The 24,571-nt window shown below is 39.4% G+C and overlaps 1 long non-coding RNA gene and 1 other non-coding gene across 5 annotated transcripts in view; both read right to left on the minus strand.

Annotated features, from left to right (window-relative positions):
- The window catches only part of LOC122687852, a 33,402-nt gene extending 22,676 nt beyond the window's left edge, over positions 1-10,726 (minus strand). For all 4 annotated transcript variants that reach the window (XR_006339243.1, XR_006339244.1, XR_006339241.1 and 1 more), the window contains exon 1: positions 10,548-10,726. This is a non-coding gene — a long non-coding RNA (uncharacterized LOC122687852). The remainder of the gene's footprint in view (positions 1-10,547) is intronic.
- A 2,852-nt stretch (positions 10,727-13,578) lies between these two features.
- LOC122688132 lies at positions 13,579-13,741 on the minus strand. The gene has a single exon (XR_006339350.1). It is a non-coding gene; the product is annotated as a U1 spliceosomal RNA (small nuclear RNA).
- Between the last annotated feature and the right edge of the window lie 10,830 nt (positions 13,742-24,571).

The following is a 24,571-nucleotide window of genomic DNA, read 5'->3' on the forward strand; positions in this document are numbered from 1 at the left end:
TGTTTTCTTGTCATATTTTATTTTCCTGCCTAAAATGCCTTAGCCATGAGACCTTGAGGGCAGATACACAGAGTGGGGATAAAACACAAAATAGAACATTTCAAATTGTGTTATTCTTTTTAGGAGTCAGTATTCTTTCTAACAGACATGTTGGAAGACACATAACTTGCTAAGTCAACATAAAAAGTAGTGTGAATGGATGACATATATTAATTCTATGAGCAAGTATTTATTTAACTTTGCTACACTTCCAATAGTTTGATAGGGAGTGAAGATGACATGAAGACATGAAAGATAAGCTCCCAATCCTCTGGGAGCTTCCAGTCTAATAAGGAAGAAGGACAGGAAAGGGTGTGTAACGTGCCCTTAGGGCAATGGCAGGTGTATTCATATATGTAACACTATAGACTGACTGGTTAAAGTGAGGGGTCTGAGTTCATATTCCAGGAGCCCTAGTTGCCCACTGAGGTTTGCTTATGACGTTTCACTAACAATAGACCTTGAAGGAAACACCCAGTTCAGGATATTAATAAACAGGTAAAATAAAGTTTAAAACAGGTACATTATATAACTGGACTTCCAAGAGACTTATTTCACAATAGTGTTTTATTCCAGCAGAAATAAGTTTATCTTTAGAGATTCCCTAATATGCTCATAGGTTTAACACCACCCCACCTGATTGAATTTAGAAACACACTCTTCTCCACAGTAAGGCATCTGTCTATTTTAATAACATAAATCTGACGGTGGGTAAAGAGAGGATGTCGAGTCTTCTTTTCCTCTGTAGATGCCTAATAGGTGTTAATATAAAGTAGAGGATTATTGTGGAGAAGGAAATGGCAGCCCACTCCAGTATTCTTGCCTAGAGAATCCTGTGGACTGAGGAGCCTGGTGGGCTGCTGTCCATAGGGTCGCACAGAGTTGGACACGACTGAAGCGACTTAGCAGCAACAGTAGAGGATTATTGGTCATTTTATTTAATTTTTATAGCTAGATAACTACATAGATTTTAATCAAAAGAAATGACTGTTTTTCTTCCCATAGTAGTATTGTTTTATTTCTTGGCTAAGGTGAGGAGAGTCTTTACTTTAGTTTTGCATTGTTTATATATAATTATATATTTATATATACATATAAACAGTATATATTATATTAATATATAATATATAAATATATTATAATATTTTATATAATAATATACATTATAATATAATATATAATAAAGAGTAATAATATAATATATAATATACTATATTATATAGTATATAATAATATATAATATAATATATAAAATAATATAATTATATAATAATGTATAATATTATATTAATATATAATATACATTATATAATAATATACATATAAATATAATCATATATTTTTATAAGTATATTATATTTTATATTTTATGTTTATAATATTTTAAATATAATATATTATATAATATTATAATGCACAATATCATGTATTAATATATAATATATGTATAACTACAATAGTAGAACTATTTACTCAGATCACAATTGCTTTCCACCATTTTTCCTGCTTTGTGACTTTTTAATGTAAAATTGCATTTCTCCATTCACGTGTGTTTGCTCTCCTTTCTCATTTTAAAAAAATATTGGAACATCTAAATTGCCTATATTTAGACATGCACTCAGAACTGTTTCATGCTGAATAGCTCAGGTTTGCAGGGTCCAATCCTCCAAGGATTTTCTGAACTGCTCTTGCTTTTTGGTGTGTTTTCCTCACATGAATCGAGATATTTCACCATGTAGTCGCACAGAAATGTTGATCAGAATGTGAGATGTCTCCTCACTTCTTGACAAAGCTAGTCCCTCAGTCTGGAAGGTTTTCCCTACTGTCCACTTTGACTTCATTAACTTCTACCCCAAATTAAAATGTTGATTCCTTTGTTAAAGCTGTCTTTCCTCAACCCTTCTTCCCCAGTTTCCTCCCACAATACAAGCATAGGCTTGGGAACCTGCAGAAAATATTACTCTAGATCCAGGCAATTTTGGTCGATTCTAATTAGGAATTTAGTTTTTTTCTCCTCTCGTTGATAGGGCAAGGGTGAGGATGAAGATGAAGATGAGGGTAGGGAAGGAACGCCCTTTAGCTCCTCCTCCTTCACTCTGCATCAACCATAAGAAAGTTCCTTTCCAACCAACAAAAGGTGATTAAAAAAAAAAATTACTTTGGGAGTGGCCTAATTGGAAATATAAAATAAAGTTCTACTATGATCATCTTAGAAGCACAAGATAATTTTCTCTCAACTGGTAATTACTTCTGCTTCAAAATAACTTTTTCCTTACATCTGCCCATTCTTGATTCTTCCCTAGGTATATTCATTATCAAGCTATTAATTCCTCTTTCTGCAATATTCCTTCTCTCCCTTTCCCCAAGACAATGACTTAAAATAATCCTCCTTTTTTTTTTCTCTCTCTCTTTACAAACATGCCATCGTTTCTTATATTTTAATGAGTAACCTTGTTCCTTAGTGATTTTTCTCCAGTTCTGGCTCAGGACCCCTCAGGGCCTAGGGCACAGAAATCTTTCTGGGAAGGCCTAGTAATGTTCTTTTGGGTTTTGGTTGTGGTTTCCTGAAACTTGTTTCTCTCAAAACTCTATTTACTCTTCTGTTATGCACTGAAACTTGCTATTAAATTACATTTTGACATGTAGTTCTCCATTCCTTTGTAGGTAATATTTGCTCTTTCTGAAATCTCTAGTTACTATGACTCCTTGCTACTATTGTAATATTTCAAAATTATGTGTTTTGGTGAGATATCTTTCTCATTCTGTTGTGCTGGGCACTTGATGAGCCCTTTTAATCAGTAGAATAATGTATAATCACTCTAAGAAATTTTCTTCTACAAGTGATTTATGAAATATTATATTTAATGGTTAAGAATGAGAGTTCTGGAGTTCTGAAGCATGCTATTTGATATTAAGCAATTTAAAAAAATATGTCTTTATTCAGTCATAAAAGAGAATGTAAAAAAATATGTCTTTATTCAGTCATAAAAGAGAATGAAATAGTGCCATTTGCAGCAACATGGGAAGACCTAGATATTGTCATACTAAATGAAATAAATCAGACAGAGAAAGACAAATAGTACATCACTTATATGTGGAATATAGAAAATAGGACAGATTTCTTATTTACAAACAGAAACAGACCCACAGACATAGACCATCATTGCCAAAGGAGAAGGGAAGGAGGAATCCATCAGAAGTACGGGATTAACGATGCACACTACCACATATAAAATAGAGAGATAACAGTGCCTTACTGCATAGCACAGGGAAGTACATTCACTATCTACAATGGAAAAGAATAAGATATATATATATATATATATATATATATACATGTATAAACAAATTACTTTGTTGTACACCTGAAACTAACACAATATTGTAAATCAACTCTTTGCTGTTGTTTAGTTGCTCAGTTATATCCAACTCTTTTGTGACCCCATGGACCGTAACCCGTCAGGCTCCTCTATCCATGGGGTTTTCCAGGCAAGAATACTGAAGTGGGTTGCCATTTCCTTTTCCAGAGCATCTTCCTGACGCAAGGACTGAACGCCTCCTCTTGCCCTGGCAGGTGAATCTTTACCACTGAGCCACCTGGGAAGCCCCAATCAACCGTACTTCAATTTTTAAAAAGCAGCCACAGAAAATATGTAAACAAATGAAAATAATATTTTTGTTTCTCAGTTTTCTTGTCTAAAAATTGAGATGATAATGTAACCCTATTTCACTGAGGTCTTCTAGGATTAAATAATTTTAATTTTATTGAAAAGTACCTAGAAACATATGAGTGCTATTGTTCTAGAGAACTCTGCAATAGTAGTCATCCATTTAAAAAAAATTACTATGAGATTTTATGTAAATATGATGAATGGAAGCAGTTGATTTTTCCAAAATATCTCTGAAATAGATAGGTGTAATGAGAGTGCCTTTTTTCTTCTTGATTTTTTTAAATTTTTTAAATTATTAAAGTGTGATAACACATTTATAGGAGACTTGGAAATTACAAAGTTACATATAGTTACATTATATATTACAATTAATTTTTTAAGTAGATAAAAATTTTTAGTTGAAATTTCAATATCAAACTCTCAAAAATCAATAGACTGAATAGACAGAAAAGTAGATCTGAGAAGCACTATGAACCAATTCAACATAATTAAGACTAATACAATTTTCACACAAGATGCAAATTCTATTCAAATTCTATTCATAGATTACAAACCAGGAGACACTCGAACATATCCATAGGCATAAAACAAGGTACAAAATTTCATGGTCTAAAGGTACTGAAATCATACAAAGTCTGTCCTCTTATCATGTGGAATTATGTTACAAATCAATATCAAGAGATATTTGAAAATAACTCACATATTTTAAGTGCAATGTTCTGTTCACTGAGACCATATTTACCCATCTGCCATTTACCACCTTGCCCTTTATAAACTTTGCAGTTGAACAAAGACATTTCCTGATAGTTTCATGAATCTTTTCTATTCTTTCAATGCTTCAATGCTTTGCCAAAGGAGAACCTTCATTCTGCATAATGGTCTCACACAGTTTTTAGCCATGCCAGAGAAGAGAACATTAAAATCCATCACTAAGTGATGTTATTTGGATTTGTGGCCTCTCTCCAGAGGCCACTGTGCTCATTAAACAATGAATTGATTAGATTCACTCAAAAGAGGAGTTGTTCACTTATGACAGATGTAATATTGATCATATCCTTCATTGAATAAGTCATCCAAGTATAATTCAATGCAAGCTACTGGAATAAATTACCATCCATATTCATCTTACTTGACTGTTTTATAATACCAAAGAGGAGCAAGAACAACAGCATAAAAATTTTCATGTTGCAATGTAAACAGTGGGCAGCCTCTGCAGCAGGACTGGGCATTTCTGCTGTGAGAAGTGACAGAAGTCTGGTCTTTGTCAGAAAATCAGACCATGCAAGTCTAGCTCCATCTGGCTGTGAGTGATTTGTGATCAGACACATTAGCAGGAGGGTAAGGATGGAAGTCCCTTAAAAAGGTCTACCAAGTCTGTCCTCTCTATCGCTACACGGATCTCTCCCACTGTGTCCCTTTGTGATGGATTTCTGCTTATTCTAAGTCGCTGTGATTTAGAACATAGGCAGTAACATCTGTTCTTTTCAGAGCGTGGATGCTAATGGAACCGACAGGCAACCTGAGAACAGCTGAGAGAACCCGTGAGAAAAAGATCAAAATCTAAACGGAGTGAGTGTTCTGAACAGGGTGTCAGATGCAGAAGTAGAGATTATATGGAGTACGATTATATGCTACAGAAGCTGGTGAAGAAAAACATGTAACAGCAGAATTAGACTCACTCTTTTTATTTCTGTACCTCTAACTTTCTATTTTAACACTACAAACTGGCACAAACCGCATTACTGAGGAACTGCACTCACTTAGATCACTTTTTGTTGTTCATTTGCTCCGTTGTGTCTGACTTTTTTGCGACCTCATGGACTGCAGCACTCCAGGTTTTCCTATCCTTTACTATTTCCCAGAGTTTCCTCAGACTCACGTCCACGGAGTCGATGATGCCATACAATTTGACAGTCATCTTATCCTCTGTCGCCTCCTTCTCCTCCTGCCTTCAATCTTTCCCAGCATCAGGGTCTTGTCCAATTAGTCGGTTTTTCACATCAGATGGACAAAATATTGGAGCTTCAGCTTCAGCATCAGTCCTCCCAATGAATATTCAGGATTTATTTCCTTCAGGATTGACTGGTTTAATCTTCTTGCTGTCCAAAGGACTCTCAAGAGCCTTCTCCAGCATCACAGTCGAAGGCATCAATTCTTTGGCACTCTGCCTTCCTTATGGTCCAGCTCTCACAATCATTTGTGACCACTGGGAAGACTATAGCCTTTACAGCATGGATTTTTGATGGCAGAGTAATATCTCTGCTTTTCAACACACTATCTAGGTTTGTCATAACTTTCCCCCCAAAAGCAAACGTTTTCTGATTTCATGGCTGCAGTCACTATTCCCAGTGATTTTTGAGCTCAAGAAGAGGAAATTTGTCACTACTTCCACCTTTCCCCCCTCTATTTGCCATGAAGTAATGTGGCCAGATGCCTGATCTTAGATTTTTTTTTTTAATATTTAGTTTTAACACAGTCATTAAAATGGCCATAATCCATAACACTGGCAATACCAAACACTGACTGAGGTGTCAGCAACAGGAACCCTCCTTTGTTGGTGATGGAAATGCAAAATCATTTAGACATTTTTGAAGACAGTTTGATTCTTTTTTCTTTTTTACAAAACTAAGCACATTTTTACCATATAATCTTAAAGTTATGTTCCTTGGTATCAGCTCAAAAGAGTTGACAACTTACATCCAGAACAAAGTCCTGCAGACAGATATTCAGTTCAGTTCAGTTCAGTTGCTCAGTCAGGTCCGACTCTTTGCGACCCCATGGACTACAGCATGCCAGGCCTCCCTGTCCATCCCCAACTCGCGGAGCTTGCTCAAACTCATGTGCATCGAGTCAGTGATGCCATCCAACCATCTCATCCTGTGTTGTCCTCTTCTCCTCCTGACTTTTTCCTCTTTCCCAGCATCAGGCTCTTTTCCAATGAGTTAGGTCTTTGCATCAGGTGGCCGAAGTATTGGAGCTTCAGCTTCAGCATCAGTCCTTCCAATGCAGGCAGACAGACAGTGGGTTGGCCAAAATGTCAATTTGGTTTGTTAAGTAAAAATAAAATCATTTTTAATTTTCACCAAGAACTTTATCGAACAACACATTCATTGTTTTGTTCCACCACCTTCTGCCATTTTCCAGGCAACTTCATAGTTGCAGCTTCCCAAAACTTAATCTTTGTGAGCAAAGAAATATTTCAAATGCCTTCTATACAATCTTCCAGAGAAATAAATTTTTTTCCATTAAAAAAATTTTGTAAAAACCAAAATGAATGGAAATCCAAAGTTTCAGTGTCTGGTAAATAGAGCGGATGTATCAGAATTTACCAGCTAAGCTGCAAAAGTTTTTGCCTGGTCATCAAAGAAAGATGCAGTCTTGCATTATCCTGATGGAGGATTATACATTTTCTGTTGGCTAACTTTGAGACATTTTGTTGAGTGTTACTTTGAGTTGGTCTGTTTGGAAACAGTACTTGTACTTTTTTTTCTTGAATAATTTTATTTTATCATTTGGTTTTGGTTTTCAAGGAAAAGAAAGTGTATAGCTTAGCATCTGGAAACAATACGAATATTTACAAAGCTATACTGAGAGGTAATTGAGAAGTTTTTTTGCCGCTTGAATTAACTCATATCTCCAAGTGAATCTTGGTCAAAGATGACTCAATGGATACCTTTGGAGTTAAAGGACATTTATAAATTCAGAAACACTTATCAATAAGCAACAAAGTACATGAATAAATTTTGTACAATACTGGAAGCTGACCTTGAAACTAAGCTTAAAATAAAATAATATGCATTATGCTACAGTAAAGTTCTCCTTTCCTCTCTCCTCAGTCTTTCTTTTTTAAATTGAATTCATTTTTAAATGAAGCAAAGATGAATATTTTTAATGATAAAAGGTACAGTTCACAAAGAAGATAGACATCATAAATCATTAACTAAAAAACAAAGAAACAAAGATACATAAATCAAAAATCAAAAGAAATGAAGGAAAAAGAAAAATGTTTATAATCATAGTGAGACATATTAACATTTCTCTGAGAATACTTTATCAAGTGCAGAAAAAAGTAAAAGCAACTTGAATTATGTCATTCATAATTTAAATGTAATAAATTTCTATTTCTATTAATTTATATTATTCTTACATACTACACAAATATATTTAAAATTTTGTGTCTCATACATTATTATCAGGTGTCCACAGGACATTTAGAAAAACTGGCAAAAAGATAAACAGTATTAAATTCCATAAAGTAAAATTTTTTGTGATTTAATTATACATATACATATATTATTTTTGAAATTATTTCCCATTATAGGTTATTATAAGATATTGACTATAGTTCCCTGTGCTACACAGTAAACCTTTGTTGTTTGTTGTGTATCTATTTTTCTAAATTAGAAAAATAGCATTTTATTCATAATAAGTCAAGCGAGTGGAATCAAAATGTCATAAATTTTTAGCTAGGCAAAATTCCTAATTTTTTAAAATAGACATTATTTATATGTATGCATACAGGAGATTTTCTACTTTGTTTAATAAAAGTTTGAGAAAGAACATAAAAAAAGTGACGGAGAAGTTGGAAAACATAAACTAAATTAAATGAGAGCACTGACTATGAAATGGGAAAAGTGAAACAGACTAGATAAAAGTAAAACGTCCTCATATTGTCCAGTTGTTTTTAAATATGGCTGCTCATTAGAAACATATCTGGAACTCCAGTCAAAAGAAGAAGCAATACCTGGACGTTTGTATTTTTGGAAAAACCTCCAAGATAATTCTGATACGCATCTGAATTTTAAAAAGTGATTACAGATTTTTCTATAAAGTGGTAGCTTTGATGATATAGAATTCTATGATTTTTCTGTTGACCAATCATGATAAATGGTATTAAATGAGTAACAGTTACGTAATCACAATAGTGAAAGATGTTTATCAGTTTTCACAATCAATAGCCAGACAAAAATAAAAGATAATTACAATTGCAAGCCATAATAGAACATGATTAGCCTAACAATATAAAATAATTGCATGCAATTTGGAGAGTCAAGCAGAGTGATGGAATTGCATACATGCACATGTTTTCATCTGCTCAGCCAGTCTATGTCTTTTGGTTGGTGCATTTAATCTATTTACATTTAATGCAATTATTGATATGTATGATCCTATTACCATTTTTGTAACTTGTTTTGGGCTTATTTTCTATAGGTAAATATTTTCCTTCTCTTGTTCCTGCCTAGAGAAGTTCCGTTAGCATTTGTTGTAAAACTGGTTTGGTGGTGAATTCTCTTAACTTTTACTTGTCTGGAAAGCTATTGATTTCTCCATCAAATCTGAAGGAGAGTCTTGCTGGGTAGAGTTTTCTTGCTTGTAGCTTCTTCCCTTTCATCATTTTAAATATATCATGTCATTCCCTTCTGGCTTGTAGAATTTCGTTTGAGAAAACAGCTGACAGCCTGATGGGCATTCCCTTGAATATTATTTGTTGTTTTTCCTTTGTTGCTTTTAGTATTTTATCTCTGTCTTTAATTTTTGTCAGTTTGATTATGTGTCTCAATGTGTTCCTCCTTGGGTTTATCCTGCCCGGGACTCTATCCTGCCTGGGACTCTGTGATTCCTGGACTTGGTTGACTATTTCCTTTCTCACGTTAGAGAAGTTTTCAGCTATTATCTCTTCAAATACTTTCTCAGGTCCTTTCTCTCCCTCTTCTCCCTCTGGGGCACCTATAATGCAAATATCAGTGTGTTTAATGTTGTCCCAGAAGTCTCTTAGGCTGCCTTCATTTCTTTTCATTCTTTTTCCTATAGTGTGTTCTGTGGCAGTGATGTCCACAATTCTGTCAACATTTCACACATCTTCTCAATCTTTGCTTCCATTCTTTTTCTGAGATCCTGAATCGACTTCACTATCATTATTCCGAATTCTTTTTCTGGAAGGTTGCCTCTCTTCCTTCCATTTAGTCGTTTATCTGGGGTTTTATCTTGCTCCTTCAAGGAATCTTCCCAGCCCAGGGATCAGACCTACATCTCCTGCACTGGCAGGCGGATTCTTTACCACTGGGCCACCTGGGAATCCACTTGAGTTGGGGAGTAGGACTAACAGACAGAGGTTGATAAAGGCTGCAGACTTTTAGTTATAAAATAAACAAGGTCTGACGTGCTAACTTTACTATATTTGATAACAATATTCTATAATCAAAATTCACTGAGAGAGTAGAATGTGCTCATTCTCACACACACAAAAAGGTAAAATTATGAAATGATAAACATGTTAACTAATTTGATGGGAAGAATTCTTTTACAATGTATACATATATCAAATCATCACATTGTATCCTTTAAATAACTTAGTTTTGTCAATGATACCCCAATAAAGCTGGAGAAAAAAAAAGAGATCAGGAGGAAACCTTTGGAGGTGATGAGGTGATGAGTATGTTCATGACATAGATTGTGGTGATGGTTCATGGATATCATATATACTTATCTCCAAACTCATCAAGCTCTATTTACTTGAAATATGCTTTTTGTATGGCAATCATACCTCAACAAAGTGATTAAAAAAAGAAACTAAAGAATGGGTGACTATAGATCTAAAGAAGGGAAGTGAACAATGAGATAGGTTAAACTGTGTCTACATAATTTCTAGAATGGATATAAAGCTTAAGATAAATGCGAAAATCATTTTTGAGGACTAGATGCATACTGTAATGAACAGCAATAATATTAAGTAAAATTTTACATGTTATACAAAGAAATCTGTGTTTGAGGATATGTACATATTTATATATCCAAAAACCTATTTCAGGCAGACCTGAGTTAAAATCTTAGCTTTACCTTTCAGTTTTGTGTGATCTTGGACAAGCCTCAGTTTTCCATCTGTAAAATGAGAAGGCTGCAAGACGCGGGTCCACCCAGAAGCCGTCTCAGCCTTTAAGATGCTGCCCCTTTAAGGAGGGCGGGGTAGCGGAGAAGGTAGCCGCGTCCCCTTCCTCTCCTCGCGGAGCCTTCCAGACCGCCTGGCGGGGCGGGAGCAAAGGGGGCGGGGAAGGAAGACGGTTTACCTGGCGCGGCGGGCGCGCGGCGCGTGCGAACGGCCGGACAGGCCCGCGGCGTTCACTTCCAGGCGTTGCCCCTTCCCCCTCCTCGCCGTTACCCTGTACATCCGGCTCATTTGCCCTCCCCGCTCGCAGGAGCCGTTGCCGCCGTTGCCGCCGCCGCCTGGCTCGTCGCGGCTCCGCCACAGGGACAGGTGCGGAGGGGTTCCCCGTCCGGCCGCCGCCGCCGCCGCCGACGCTGCCCAGCTCCGGGCCCGGGGCTCCCCCTAGCGCTGCTGAGGAGCTGCCGCCGCGGCTCGAGGAGGGCGGAGGAACGGGGCTGAGAGAGAGCGCCTGGAGGCTCGCGGGGAGGGTGACTGGTTTATTTTTTTCCCGTTTTCCTCGCTTCTCTCACACCCCTGGCTCGTCTGCTCCGCGACCCCATTTTGGCGGAGAGGCGGGCGCGGTGGGGCCGGCGCCCACCCCGGCGCCCACCCCTGGCGTGCGGCGGCATCTCCGCGGGCGCCCCGGGCCCTTCCTCCGCGCCCCGGGCCGCCCTGGCGCTCATTCATTCGGCTGTGCCTTTCTCCGCCCCTGCCTCCTTCCCCTCGCGTCTCCCCGCGCGTGCTCGCCGCCCTTTCCCGTGCCCAGTCTTGCCTCCGCCCGTGGCCTTTGGCTCCGGGCGCTTTCCCCTCCGGCGTCTCTATGGCCGTCCCCCGACCCGGAACTCCCACGTCCTTTCCTCCCAGCGGCCGCCTTCCCTCCCGCTGCTGGTCCCCGGATCCACACCCCCTTCTCCCTCGGACTCCACCAGGCCTCGCCCGGACACGCGGCCCTCCTCATCACCTGCCTTGAACTTGGTGCCCCGATACCGCCCGATTCAGGTGTTGCGTGGACCGCAGATCCTTAGCATTTAAAGTCCCGGTTCTCGGTCCTAGGGTGTGGCCTTAGCTGTGTTTCTAAAACACACGTTTCTACTATAATTATCCAAATGCATGACTGTCAAACTGTAGTGGACTTGGCACTTGCTCTGTGTGTGTGTGTGTGTGTGGTCCTCATGGTTATTCTGGGTCACACCAAATCTCTCTCTCTCTCTTTTTTTTTCCCTGAAGGAGTGTGTGATTGATTTGCTCTGAATGTAAAATTTGGCCAAAGATTGTTACTCTTTGAACTCCTCCACATTCCTTCTCCCGCTGTTCCATGACTGATTTGCAACATTACCTGTTAATACTGTTTGTTGGTGAAGCTTCTTGTCGACTCATCTGTCACCAGCAGTTACTGAATGTCCCCCAGTGTGCAGAATACTGATGAAATGCCTGAATTCTTGCAGTGCTACAAAATGCCATTCTGGAGAAGACAAAGACTTGGGGCATTTGTTTTCACTTTTTCTCCCCTCCCTCCTGTAAATTTACTGAGTTTGAAATCTTTTTACTCCTTCATGTGTAATGTGGAGAATGTGTATCAGTTGTGTGTTCTTATAGTCTTGCCATTTGGAAGACTGGCATTCCAGAGGAAGTGTTTTGTATAGCTCAAGGAATTTCAGTCACTTGGGTGTTCAGAGACTTATTGCAGATCGTTTTAGACTAATGTATCAAGAAAAATAAACTGATCCTTTTTATTCTTTAATTACACTTAATAATAGAAACAGAAGCTCTGTGTCTGGAACAACTTGGTAATTGGGGCTTATTTGATAGCCTGTAAAGTGTTGCAGTTAACTAAAGCTACCTGATTCAGCATTCATAAAATGAAATGACAGCAGTTTTTCTAATGTGACATTCATAGTTCGTAATAATGAACTCCAAGGGAGGTACTTAATCCTGAAGTGCACCTTCCTGCGTGTCAGTTTGATACAATTGCTGTCAATATTAATAGCATTTGTCTAACAGCCCTTTCTTCTGGAGAGGTAGGTACTAAAAAGGTGGTTGGCTGTTTGTCCACTTTCAGGTTTTGGATGACCACTTGAAGCACTAAGATTACTTAACTTGGAGTCAAGATTGCATTTTTTTTTTTTTTTTTGGGCAGAGCAATTTTGCTGGGTAATATGTATGTTAAATTCTTTAAAACTTTAACAGGTAGCTACTGGAGAAAAATCTTGTTTTGTAAAATGTAGGATAAAAAGTATGAATTCTAGATTGTTTGATGATTGCATTAAGGCTAGATTTTTCTCTCCTAAGAAAAAATGGTTGATCAAAGGAAGGCATGATTAGTAAATTGACCCTAGTCGCCCCAGCAAAAATTCAGTTTCAGATGCTGAGTGAAACTGAGTGAATGTACTTTATTTCTGATAGATTACAAGTGACATGTAACAGCTAACTTAAGATTTTCTCAAAACTTTCTCCTTCAGATGGGTGAAAAATAGTGTCATTCTTGAGGTTATTTGACTCATTTAAAGTGGTCATTTACCTTTACTTAGTAATTGAGCAGTAGAGACGGATGCTTATTTCATTTAATCCTAGTCTCCTTGGGGAAAATATTGTACTGTCACTTTTATGAAGTTACTTAACTCTTAACTATTAATGCACTCCAGTGTTGGAACATACAATTTACTCTTTTCACTGTTTAAGGAAAACAGCATTTCAGGAACGTTTAATCACAGTGTTGGCGGCGCCCACTGTCGCTGTGGTCTCGCCTTTCCTGTTACTCTGTAACAGGGTTTGGCCCAGTGCCTGCCTGTGCAGTGGACCTGCAGTCAGTGTTCCGACTGATTGGACGAGTGGCAGGTTTGCAACAGTTAGACTGTAGCACTTTGGAATTATGTAGCAAAAGTTTTAGAGAAAGATGTTGATTGCTCTCAGATGCAATTTTCTCTGGTAACTTGAAGTTTTTTTTTTCAGGGGAAAGCGGGCATGCAGTCCCCCACTACCATAAATTACACAGTCGAGTTTCCCCTATTTGAGGAAATGGCAGAGGTCAACACACCGGAGTGCAATGGGTGAGCCTCGCCCTGGGAGAACCACCTTCTTGATAATGGTATCTCCTCTGCCAGGTAAGTATACTTGTAAGTTTTGAGAATTGCTATATATAATTATTTTAAACTGCTTTGAAATCTTTGGGGAGAAACTACAATAGACATATCAGTTTGTGATATGCTTTAGTTCCGTGAAGGGATATGTTCACTGAAAATGGATATTTGTTGTATGTATCTTGTCAACATTCATGACCAATGGTAATTCAGATAATTTCTTGTATATTTAAAGTTTCTAAAAATCAGCATAAAAACTCTTTTGAGTGTGTGAGTTCATCCTATATTATAATCAGTTCACTAAATAAGGTTAATTTTCAAGGAGCATTTTTTCATATAGTAGAAAAGTAATGAATCTGATAATGTGGCAATGTTTACTTAACATTTCAGTGGTGGTGATGATAATGATGTTAATAGTAACTAACACGTAGCTAGTGTGTGCTACTTGCCGGGCAGTGTTGTAAGACATTTAATCTTTACAACACCCTAATTCTAAAAGGTGATCGTATTATAGACTAGGAAACTAGTAAGGGTAGGTAACTGAAGGGACACAGAGGTGGAGGACTGGGTCTCTGCTCCTAATTGTTACTCTGTAATAGTGAACACCTCTGTGCCACGTTCTCTATACGACCGTGCAAGGTGTAGGTTAATTCCTAGTTAATTCTTAAGTAGCATTAGCAAAGTAAGGCTCAAGCCGCTTAGGTAACTTGTCCAAGTACTTGCCCAAGTAGGATCAAGAAGGCTGGCATTTCAACGCAGGCCTCTGTGACTTGTAGTCTTCACTAAAATTATTTCAAAGTACTAATTTGAGGTCCTGTATTTTATGTTATACATTTAGAAGGCATACTTAAAACAGCGAGTCTCCAAACGTTTTCACCTGCCACACAGGATGGATAGTGTTCACTCTTCTCTACTGTCTGTGAGCATATACGTTACATGTCAGTTGCTCAGTCTGTCTGACTCTTTTCAACCTTATGGACTATAGCCCACCAGGCTCCTCTGTCCATGGGATTCTCCAGCTCACCAGGCTCCTCTTGTCCATGGGATTCTCCAGGCAAGAACACTGGTGTGGGTCGCCGTTCCCTTCTCCAGGGGCTCTTCCCGACTCAGGGATCCAACCCAGGTCCCTGCAGTGCAGGCAGATTGTTTATGGTCTGAGTTTCTGTGAGCAAATACAGGATTATAATTTCCTGTCCACTGGCTGTAGCTTCACCCCTTTCCCACTCACACAAGTATACTGGAATGCAAAATGAGTGACATTTGTAAAGTTTTTTAAACAAGGAAATCATTCTTAGAGTTTTGATCCTTTAACTATAAGCCATTTCTTGTGACATGCCCCACATCCTGATTGTGGTACGTCCCATGGGTGAGAATGGCTCTTTTCCAAGACACTGGGTGATTTTATTTCAGCAGAAGACCTGATGCAGAGATGTATTTTAGTCGCTGTTGGTTTATTTTGGAAAGGTGATGCTCCGGTGCTGTTGTGCACAGCATTCTGAAGCGCTCAGTCCTGCACAGTCACTCTCTGCCTGTGAGTGATCTCTGCTGGGTGTGTCCTGGTTGGTGCATCGTGTCAGCTCTGTGCTAAATCTAAACTGATAGACACCTTTCACTGTGCCTGTCTGCACTGTGCCCCCAAATCCTTCTCTTAGTCATAAATCGGCATGGTCTCAGATAATCCAAATTGCACTGAATACTGAGGTCAGTTTCAGAAAACACCAGAAAAAGATACATCATATTCCCAGATGTTATTACTTGGGATTGTTGTTGTTCAGTTGCTGAGTTGTGTCTGACTCTGTGGCCCCTTGGACTGCAGCTCGCCAGGCTTCCCTGCCCTTCCGTCTCTCCTGGAGCTCGTGTAGGCTCCTGTCCACTGGGTCGGCGATGCCACCCAGCCGCCTCACCCTCTGTTGCCCCCCCTCCTGCCCCTGGACTCCATCTTCCCCAGCATCGGCGTCTTTTTCAGTGAGGCAGCTCTTCGCATCAGGTGGCCAACGCGTTGCAGCTTCCAATAGGTTAACCCTAACCCTATTAAGCTTCAGTCATTCCAGTGAATATTCATGGTTGATTTCCTTTAAGATGGACTGATTTGATCTCCTTGCTTTCCAAGGGACTCTCAAGAGTCTTCTCCAGCACCACAATTCCAAAGCATCCATTCTCCAGCACTCAGCTTTCTTTATGGTCCATCTCTCACATCTGTGCAGTGGCTGTTGGAAAAACCATAACTTTGACTGTATGGACCTTTGCTGGCAAAGTGACATCTCTGCTTTTTAATATGCTGTCTAGGTTTGTCATAGTTTTCCTTCCAAAGAACAAGTGTCTTTAATTTCATGCCTGCAGTTACCATCTGCAGTGATTTTGGAGCCCAGAAAAATAAAATATCTGTCACTGTTTGCACTTTTCCCCCTATTTGCCATAAAGTGATGGGACTGGAAGCTGTGATCTTAGTTTTTTGAATGTTGAGTTTTAAGCCAGCTTTTTCACTCTTCTCTTTCACCATTATCAAGACGTTCTTTAGTTCCTCTTTGCTTTTTATCGTTAGAATGGTATCATCTGCATATCTGAGATTGTTGATATCTCTCTCTCCAGTCTGGACTCCAGCTTGTGATTCATCCAGCCCAGCATGTCATGTGATGTACTCTGCATATAAGTTAAATAAGCAGGGTGACAATATACAGCCTTGACATACTCCTTTCCCAATTTGGAACCAGTCCGTTGTTCCATGTCTGGTTCTGTTACTACTTGGCCTGCATACACATTTCTCAGGAGACAGGTAAGGTGGTCTAGTATTCCCGTCTCTGAGAATTTCCACAGTTTGTTGTGATTCACACAGTCAAAGGCTTTAGTACAGTTAGTGAAGCTAAGTTAAATAAGCAGGGTGACAATATACAGCCTTGACATACTCCTTTCCCAATTTGGAACCAGTCCGTTGTTCCATGTCTGGTTCTGTTACTACTTGGCCTGCATACACATTTCTCAGGAGACAGGTAAGGTGGTCTAGTATTCCCGTCTCTGAGAATTTCCACAGTTTGTTGTGATTCACACAGTCAAAGGCTTTAGTACAGTTAGTGAAGCAGAAGTAGATGTTTTTCTGGAACACTCTTGCATTTTCTGTGATCCAGTAAATGGTGGCAATTTGATCTCTGGTTTCTTAGCCTTCTCTAAATCCACCTTGAACATTTGGAAGTTCTTGGTTCACGTACTGCTAAAGCCTAACTTGAAGGATTTTGAGCATTGCCTTGCTAGCAGTGTGAAATGAGCACAATTGTACGTTAGTCTGAACATTCTTTGGCATTGTCCTTCTTTGGGATTGGAATGTTAACTGACCTTTTTCAGTCCTGTGGCCACTGCTGAGTTTTCCAAACTTGCTGGCATATTGAGTGCAGCACTTTAATAGCATATCTTCTAGGATTTGAAAGAGCTCAGCTGGAATTCCATCACCTCCACTAGTTTTGTTTATAGTAATGCTTCCTGTATTTCTATATTTGGGATTGTTTATGCCATTTTTCTGTTCTTAATGTGGGCAATGGAGAATTAAGGGCACTAATTTAAATGAAACAGAGATCTTGAAGTGGACTTTTGTAGTTTGTTGACTTGTGCTGTTTTTTTTGGCTACGCCACAGGGCTCGTGGGATCTGAGTTCCCCAATTGGGGATCAAACCCAGGCCATCAGCAGTGAAAGCCTGGAGTCCTAACCACTGGATGCCAGGGAGTTCTTGACTTGTTCTCTTATTGGTAGAGTCTCCATGTAAAATTTTAGTATGTATGGACAAAAACATTTCATTTAAGTCCTGATTTGCTTTTTCCTGATAGTGTTAATATTTTCGGATCATCTATAAGATATGAATAATACTATGTTTGCTACTTGCCTCCCAACACTGTTGTGAGATTTTTGTATTTATTTCAGTGCAGCATAGTAGGGGAGGAAGAATGTAATTTTATTGAAGTGATGCATTTTTAAGTTGAATGATCATTAAATTTTTTTTGCTTGTTTTGATGTAATTCTTTGACACCTGGGACAGTACATGGAATATGATTGCGATTGATTACTCAAATAGTTACTGAGCACATAAGCAGGGTTATACTACAGTGAATAAAACGTTAGTGGTCCCTTTTTAAGAGTAGAAGCAAAGACGGAGGAGACTAGACAGTATGAATTTAGCAGGTACCTAATCTTATGAGCTAGGATAAATACCCATCTAAACTGAGATCTGAAGAGTGGACCATTAGTCAGTCTGGCAAAAGGAGAAACGCAGGGACATAGGAAGGAGGAGAGGCCAAAGCCTGGAGGTGAGATCAATCCTGTGCATCTTAGAAACAGTCACTGGTTCCGTGTGGCGGTACTGCCGGGCATGAAGGAGACGTGGGAAAGAGGTGGACAGGAAGTGTGCTGTGAGGCTGGCTGGCTGGGTCATGTTAACAGGTTCAGGGCAGTTTGGACCAAAGGCCACGGTAAGCCATTATAGGACTTTAAAGGGGGTGAGAAATATTCATTTATCTTTTCAAAAGATTGTTCTCAAAACTTTTGGAGAATGGCCTGAAGGGAAAGTAAGACTGAATATAGTTGAGCAAGTTCAGAGGCTTTTGCTAAAGTCCATGAAAGAACTGATAGTGATCAGTGCTCAAGTACTGACAGGGGATGGTCTGGCAATACAGGGTTTATGGATGTGGGCTCCCTTGGGCCCATAACTTTGTGTCCAGTGGTAAAGTGGAGGATGAGTTTCCCCAGAGGGCTGTCCACCTCTTTTTCAGGTAAAGTTGAGATGTTGTGAAGCTAAGGCAATCCAGATACATTCTCAAATACACATTTTCAGTTGACTCTGCATATTCTTAGTCGTTGAGTACGAGCTGACCCACCCCAGAGTAGAAGCATCAGACTGGGACTTACGAGGCCTCCCTGAGTCAGGCTTCTCAGTTTCCACAGGAGCCGAGTAGCCAGCTGCTCAACAAAAGCAGTGGGCCTGATAGCTGTTCAGGGAGGCAGAAGAGTCCTTCCGCCCAGGGGCACTCCAGGTGGCACCTTTATCAGAGGCTGCAGTCAGTAAAATCATGAGTCACAGAGACTTGTCACCAGAAATGGTTCTTAGGGCTTTGGAGCCCCAAAGGTGCTAGCACTTTCCTGCATGCAACCCTTCCTGATTGGGAGAGTCCTCTCTGGGACTTAACAGGATGGGGAAGTTCATCTGTACTGTAGGATGGATGTAGAGATTTACTCCTCTGTTTTCTTCTAAAAGTGGTTTTTTTTTTTTTTTTTTTTATAGTTTTAGCTCTTAGATTTAGGTCTTTGATCCATTTTAAATTAACTTTTGTGTATAGTGTGAGGAAGATGTCTGAATTCATCTTTTTGTATATCACTATCCAGTTGTCTCAGCACTATTTGTTGATGAGACTGTCCTTTCCCCCTGTTGAATGAATTGCCTTGGCGTTTCTGTTGGTAATTAATTGGCCATAGATATATGGCTTTATTTCTGGACTCTCATTTCTGTTTCATTGGTCTGCATGTCTCTCCTTCTGCCAGTACCACATATTTTGATTACTGTAGCTTTTCATGCCATAATAATATAGCATTCTTCTTGTAAAAAAAATAAACACTGTTAAATATTGAAACTATATAGAAAAGTAAAAGAAGAATGTAGAAATCATCATCTGAGTGGTCACTGTTTTGGTGAACGTGTCTCCAGACACCTCTGCACGTACATGCATGTTGTATGAGTGCACACACACCCTCTGCAATTATACATAGAGACGTGTCAGTATTTGCCCACACTCCTTGTTCTTGTGTACTTCTTGAGTGAGTACCTCTATCGTCAACTTCAGGAGAGAAATGATTATTTTTTTTCCTTCAGGCACTTTTTAAATTCTGTGAGTTTTTACTGACATAAGCTTCTGAGAAGAGTGAAGATGCTTTGGGCTGAGAACTATGAGTGTTGTTTTCTTGGTCTCATGTTAAATGGAATGTATTTCTCACTCATCTGCCTAAAGATGGCCTTCAAACAAAATTTTAAATGTGTGCTCTGTGAATGGATGGCAAATTATGTGTGAAACTTTGAGAAATTAATCCCCAGATCCAGCTTTAAATAAATTTAGTTTGCAGAAATCTCCTGTTAAGTATTAGGTAAACTTTTTGGCAGTTGTGACAGTGAGTGTGGAACCAATAAATTATATGTGTCTGTGCAGTGATAGTTGTATTTACAGTCTTGTGGGGGCTGATCCCTGTTGCAAGCTTGGTTTTTACTGAGTTATAGAGGAGTAGCATATTTGCGCTTTTGTCCTTGGTGATTTCAGCCTCGTAGACTTGATGAAGCTGGGTCCTTCGCTACTTTCAGTAGCCAAATTTGAGCTGACCAAATTCGTCTGAGTGTAGGTCCACTTCCATGATCAGAAACTCCTCTGACATTCACATTTTTCTTGCAGTGTGATTTTTCTATGATGAATACATGTTTTAAACCATACAGATTATGCTTCATTTAAAAAGATTGAAGTTTAATTTTGGAAATAGGGAGCCATTAAAGAGGTTTTGACTTTGGAGAGTGACATAGACAAGTTTCAAGAAGCCACCGCGCACATTGGTTGGTTCAGTGTAAATTTGGTGTTTGAAAATGTCATGCTTAGTCCATGGCCATATCACCCTGAATGTGCCCAATCTCGTCTGAGAATGTCATGCTTAGGTTATGTGGGAAACTGGATCGCTCAAATGAAATTATATAAATGAGTGCTTTTTCCATGGTTTTTAAAAGTTAAAACTTGAAACAAGAAACTTTCAGATGACAACTAGACTCTACAGAATGAAAACCAGTTAGCAGTGACTAACTGGTGGGCTTACAGATTTTTCTTCCTGCTTTTGGTGGAAATTTTAGAAAAAAATATTAACTATATTATGTAATAAGATGTTACAATGAAGCTCTTTTGTTCTGAGTTGAGCTCTAAGTCAGTAGATGCACATTTCTGAAATGCGTTGTAAGAACAACACAATGCAGGTCCTGCAAGAGAAAGAGCCAGAAAACGGATCTTGTGACTTCTAACACCTATCCCATCTGTCGGTATATAAAGATTCAGGAAGTTGGAAATTGGAAGCGTTTTTGAACCAAGTGGTTGATGTGAGTTTCTTCTGACTCCCGCTCCCATCTCAGCGTTCCCCCCACCCCAAGTATGGGGTGACTTGGAGAGCTTACTCAGCGATTGATTCGGTTCGTGGACACAGCGGGTTGATGAATGTCTCTCTCGTGCCTGGGTGAAGGAGAGGCTGTTTGCTCTGGCAGCACACGAAAAGGACCTGTGTGGGTCCTTGTTCTCTGAGGCGAGGGTTGCGTGGTTCCTGCGGATCCTGTGAGGGCCACCAGTGAGAGAAAGCCTGCTGTAACAAAGTGGTGTGGAGTGGAGCAGGGACTAGACGACTGGATGCCCAGAGCACCTGCATGTTCTCCATCAAGGAAATGCAGTGAGAGATCTCAAAGGGCTGGAGTGGCTGAGAGCGTCCCAGGATCCTGGAAGCAGTTCCTCACAGGTTGGCTTTATGCCCTTGTGAGCTAAGAGAGTGCCCATGTCCTACAGGGACCCTTAATTGCCTCACCCAGGGTTACTAAGGTGGAAGGAAGAGGGGTAAAGTGCAGTCCTCTTAATAATGCCTGGTAGCCTGCTTTTGGAGAAGGAAATGGCAGCCCACTGCAGTATTCTTGCCTGGGAAATCCTTGGACAGAGGAGCCTGGCAGGGTATATAATCCATTGGGTCTCAGAGAGTAAGACACGACTTAGCGACTAAACAGCAGCCTGCCTTAGGCAGAGCCGGGCATAGGGGAGAAGCTGTAACCTTGAATGACAATTTTGACGATTATGTGGTACTAAACAGGGTCTGTCAGTTTCTAAGCTCAGTTTTTATAACTTGAAAAAATGACTAAAATCATAATAAAGGTTCGGGGCACTATCACCAAAGAATAACTTTAAAGAGCAGCAGTGAACAGAAATTTGCTTTATGGTTACATCCCACAGGTTCTGCTTGTCCGGGGTAATGGTTACTGTTGTTTTTCTAATAAGAAAAATATCAGTGAAAACAAATTTTTATAAGAAGAATGTGCCCATTGAGACATTTGTTGGGGGTAAAACACTGCCTTTAGGGCCAGGCAGATCTGTGCTTGAGTCAAACCAAAACCTTGTTAGCACTGACATGAGGTGAGTAAACCAGTTTTTTAGGTTAATTTCTGTCATTTACTTTTCATAAAAGGGGTAGCATCATCTGCTTTCTAGTGTTTTCCAAAGAGATTTTGGTCTATAGCAAAATTCATGGTACACATAGGTGCTCACAGATATTACTAGTGCTCTTTCCTCTCTGAAGCAGATGTTTTCTATAACTTTAAATGTTCTTACTCCCCTTCACATATGTTTTACTTCCTCTAAATGTACTTCTTTAGCATACCAAATAGATTAGAGGATTTAAATGACAACTGGATACTACTATCAAGAATGTAAGAAGTGTGAGCTTTTAATATAGCTAAAAATTCAGTTTTGAATTGAATTGTGAAAACTTTTCAGAAACAGTGAAATGTAGTTTTACTTACGTGTTAATTTTTAGTGAGGAAGCATGAAGTAGGGATCTAGAGAAAAGGTAGACGCAGGTGGAGAATTGTTTTCATTACTGTTCTTGGAGCTTTCTTTCGGGGGGGAGGGGGGGGGCGGCGGGCAGGCAGTGCACTGACTTAGTTGCTCCTTGGCATGTGGGATCTTCCCAGGTCAGGTGTTGAACCCATGTCTCCTGTATTGGCAGGCGGATTCTTTACCACTGAACCACCAGGGAAGCCCACGGTTTGGTTTTCATAAAGGAGAAAGAAGCCTTCTTACCCCAGGGAAAACACTTTGTAAAAACCAGTACCATTCTAGTGTTCCTATTTTCTCAAAACATGCATCAGTGTTTTCTTTTTCTGGAAAGCTAGTTTAGTTTTTTATTTGATTGATACTGTTTAAAATGTTCTTGGTGTTTTGTCATTTCTTCTTTCTGGATGTTCTTATACTCTAGCATTCAAATTTTGTCCTTTGAAACTTAAAGTTTTTTTAGTTATTTTTAGGAATACAGGCACCTCTTAAATGTCTCAAAAAGCTGATTTATATCACTTTTAATTTCATAAGATCTTTACAGTCTGCATCTCAGAGTTACATTTGTAGCATAGTTAAGATGTGTTTATTTATAGGAATGGCTTTAAATTAGGAAGGAAGTTATAGTTAGCATTGTATTTGAGTTCAGAATATTCTTTATAATTCATTCAAGCATCTTAGGTTGCAGCCTGCAGAAATTGACAGGGTAATTTGGATGGAAAAGGAACGTATTGGGAGGCTGGCAAGTAACTCACAAAACTGGCAGAGAGACTAGGAATGCAGCCTCGAAAAACCTGAGCAGTCGTGAAAGGAGGGCGAGCCCCAGGAAAGCCCAGCCCAGCCCAGGTGATCGTCTGGTTGGGACGCTGGGTCTGGGCTCTTGCTGCTGCCAGTGATTCCTCAGGTGCCCCTCTCTGGATCGATCAGTCAGAAGCCATGGGGGTGGAGGTGCAGTGTTTGTGGGCTGGCCTTCCATGACCTACCTACACACTTGTGCTCCTGTGACTCTCCGAGGTCCTTGACCTGGCACATTTAACATGAATGGAACTCTTGCTTTTTTTTGTTGACCTCAGTGGTAAAGAATCCACCTGCCAATGCAGGAGACACAGGTTTGATCCCTGATTTGGGAAGATCCCCTGGAGGTGGAAATGGCAACCCATTCCAGTATTCTTGCTTGGGAAATCCTGTGGATAGAGGAGCCTGGTGGGCTATAGTGCGTGGGGTCCCAAAGAGTCGGACACGACTGGGCAGCTGGGCATGCACGCACCTGCTCCTTCCCACCCAGGCAGGTGGTCTGAGAAGTTGTTCTGTAGTTTGAATTTTTCTGTGTTATGTCTCCTTATACATAGACTGAGGTACAGCATATTTGCCAAGTATTTTACAGAGGATAGTATTGAGAATGTCTCCATGTGTCACATCAGAAGGCATACCAATGATTGTCACATTTCTTGGTGACACTGAGTTTGATCCCTCATTTGAAGTGATGCTTACCAGCCTTTTCTGTTTGTTTTTTCAGTCTAAAATACGTACATAAAAATTATTGATGATATGAAAGTATTAATTATGCAAATAATTATTGTGTTGCAATGATGCATTCATTTGGTTTGTGGATATTAACCTGTTAAATCATTGAAGGAGTTTAAGTCTAGACAATAAAGATAGCACAGTACTAGCTGTTTTTTTCTCTGCATAGGTTGGAGAAGTTTTATTTTATTGATTTGTCTTCTTGTGTTTATACTAATGTTTGAGAGTAACACTCAGATACAGTGCTGTGAGCACTCTGAGCATGTACCACAAAATGGTATGTGTATATGTTTAGATGTATAGACTCATTTCAGGCCTTGACTCATAGATGTATAGACTCATTTCAGGCTATGGCAGTTCCTCTTTACTGCATAATGGGCAACACGAGGTAATATACTATGTATGCCAAAATGTGGAAATACTGATTATTTTCCACTTGTATATCTCTGCAAAGCCTCTTGAAATTAGGAAAAGCAGAATTCCATTAAGAAAGTACCAGCTGTTTTGAGAAATTAAGCTGTATGATGTGATGCTTTTGTATTTGTGTGTATTGATGTTTTGTATCTGTTAAATCCGTTAGATATCATATGGCTACTTTCATTCCTAAGAGAAAAACTGTAAGATATGTAAGGTTTTGTTTTTTTTTTTTTTCTTGAAAGAGAAGATACAGAAAAAAAAAAATCAATTTTATCTTAGGATGTGTAGCATGTTTGGACAGTGTTTTAAACATAAAGCTTTAAGACACACACACACAC

The sequence above is a fragment of the Cervus elaphus genome, chromosome 32, assembly GCF_910594005.1.
Source record: "Cervus elaphus chromosome 32, mCerEla1.1, whole genome shotgun sequence".
Taxonomy (NCBI): Eukaryota; Metazoa; Chordata; class Mammalia; order Artiodactyla; family Cervidae; genus Cervus; species Cervus elaphus.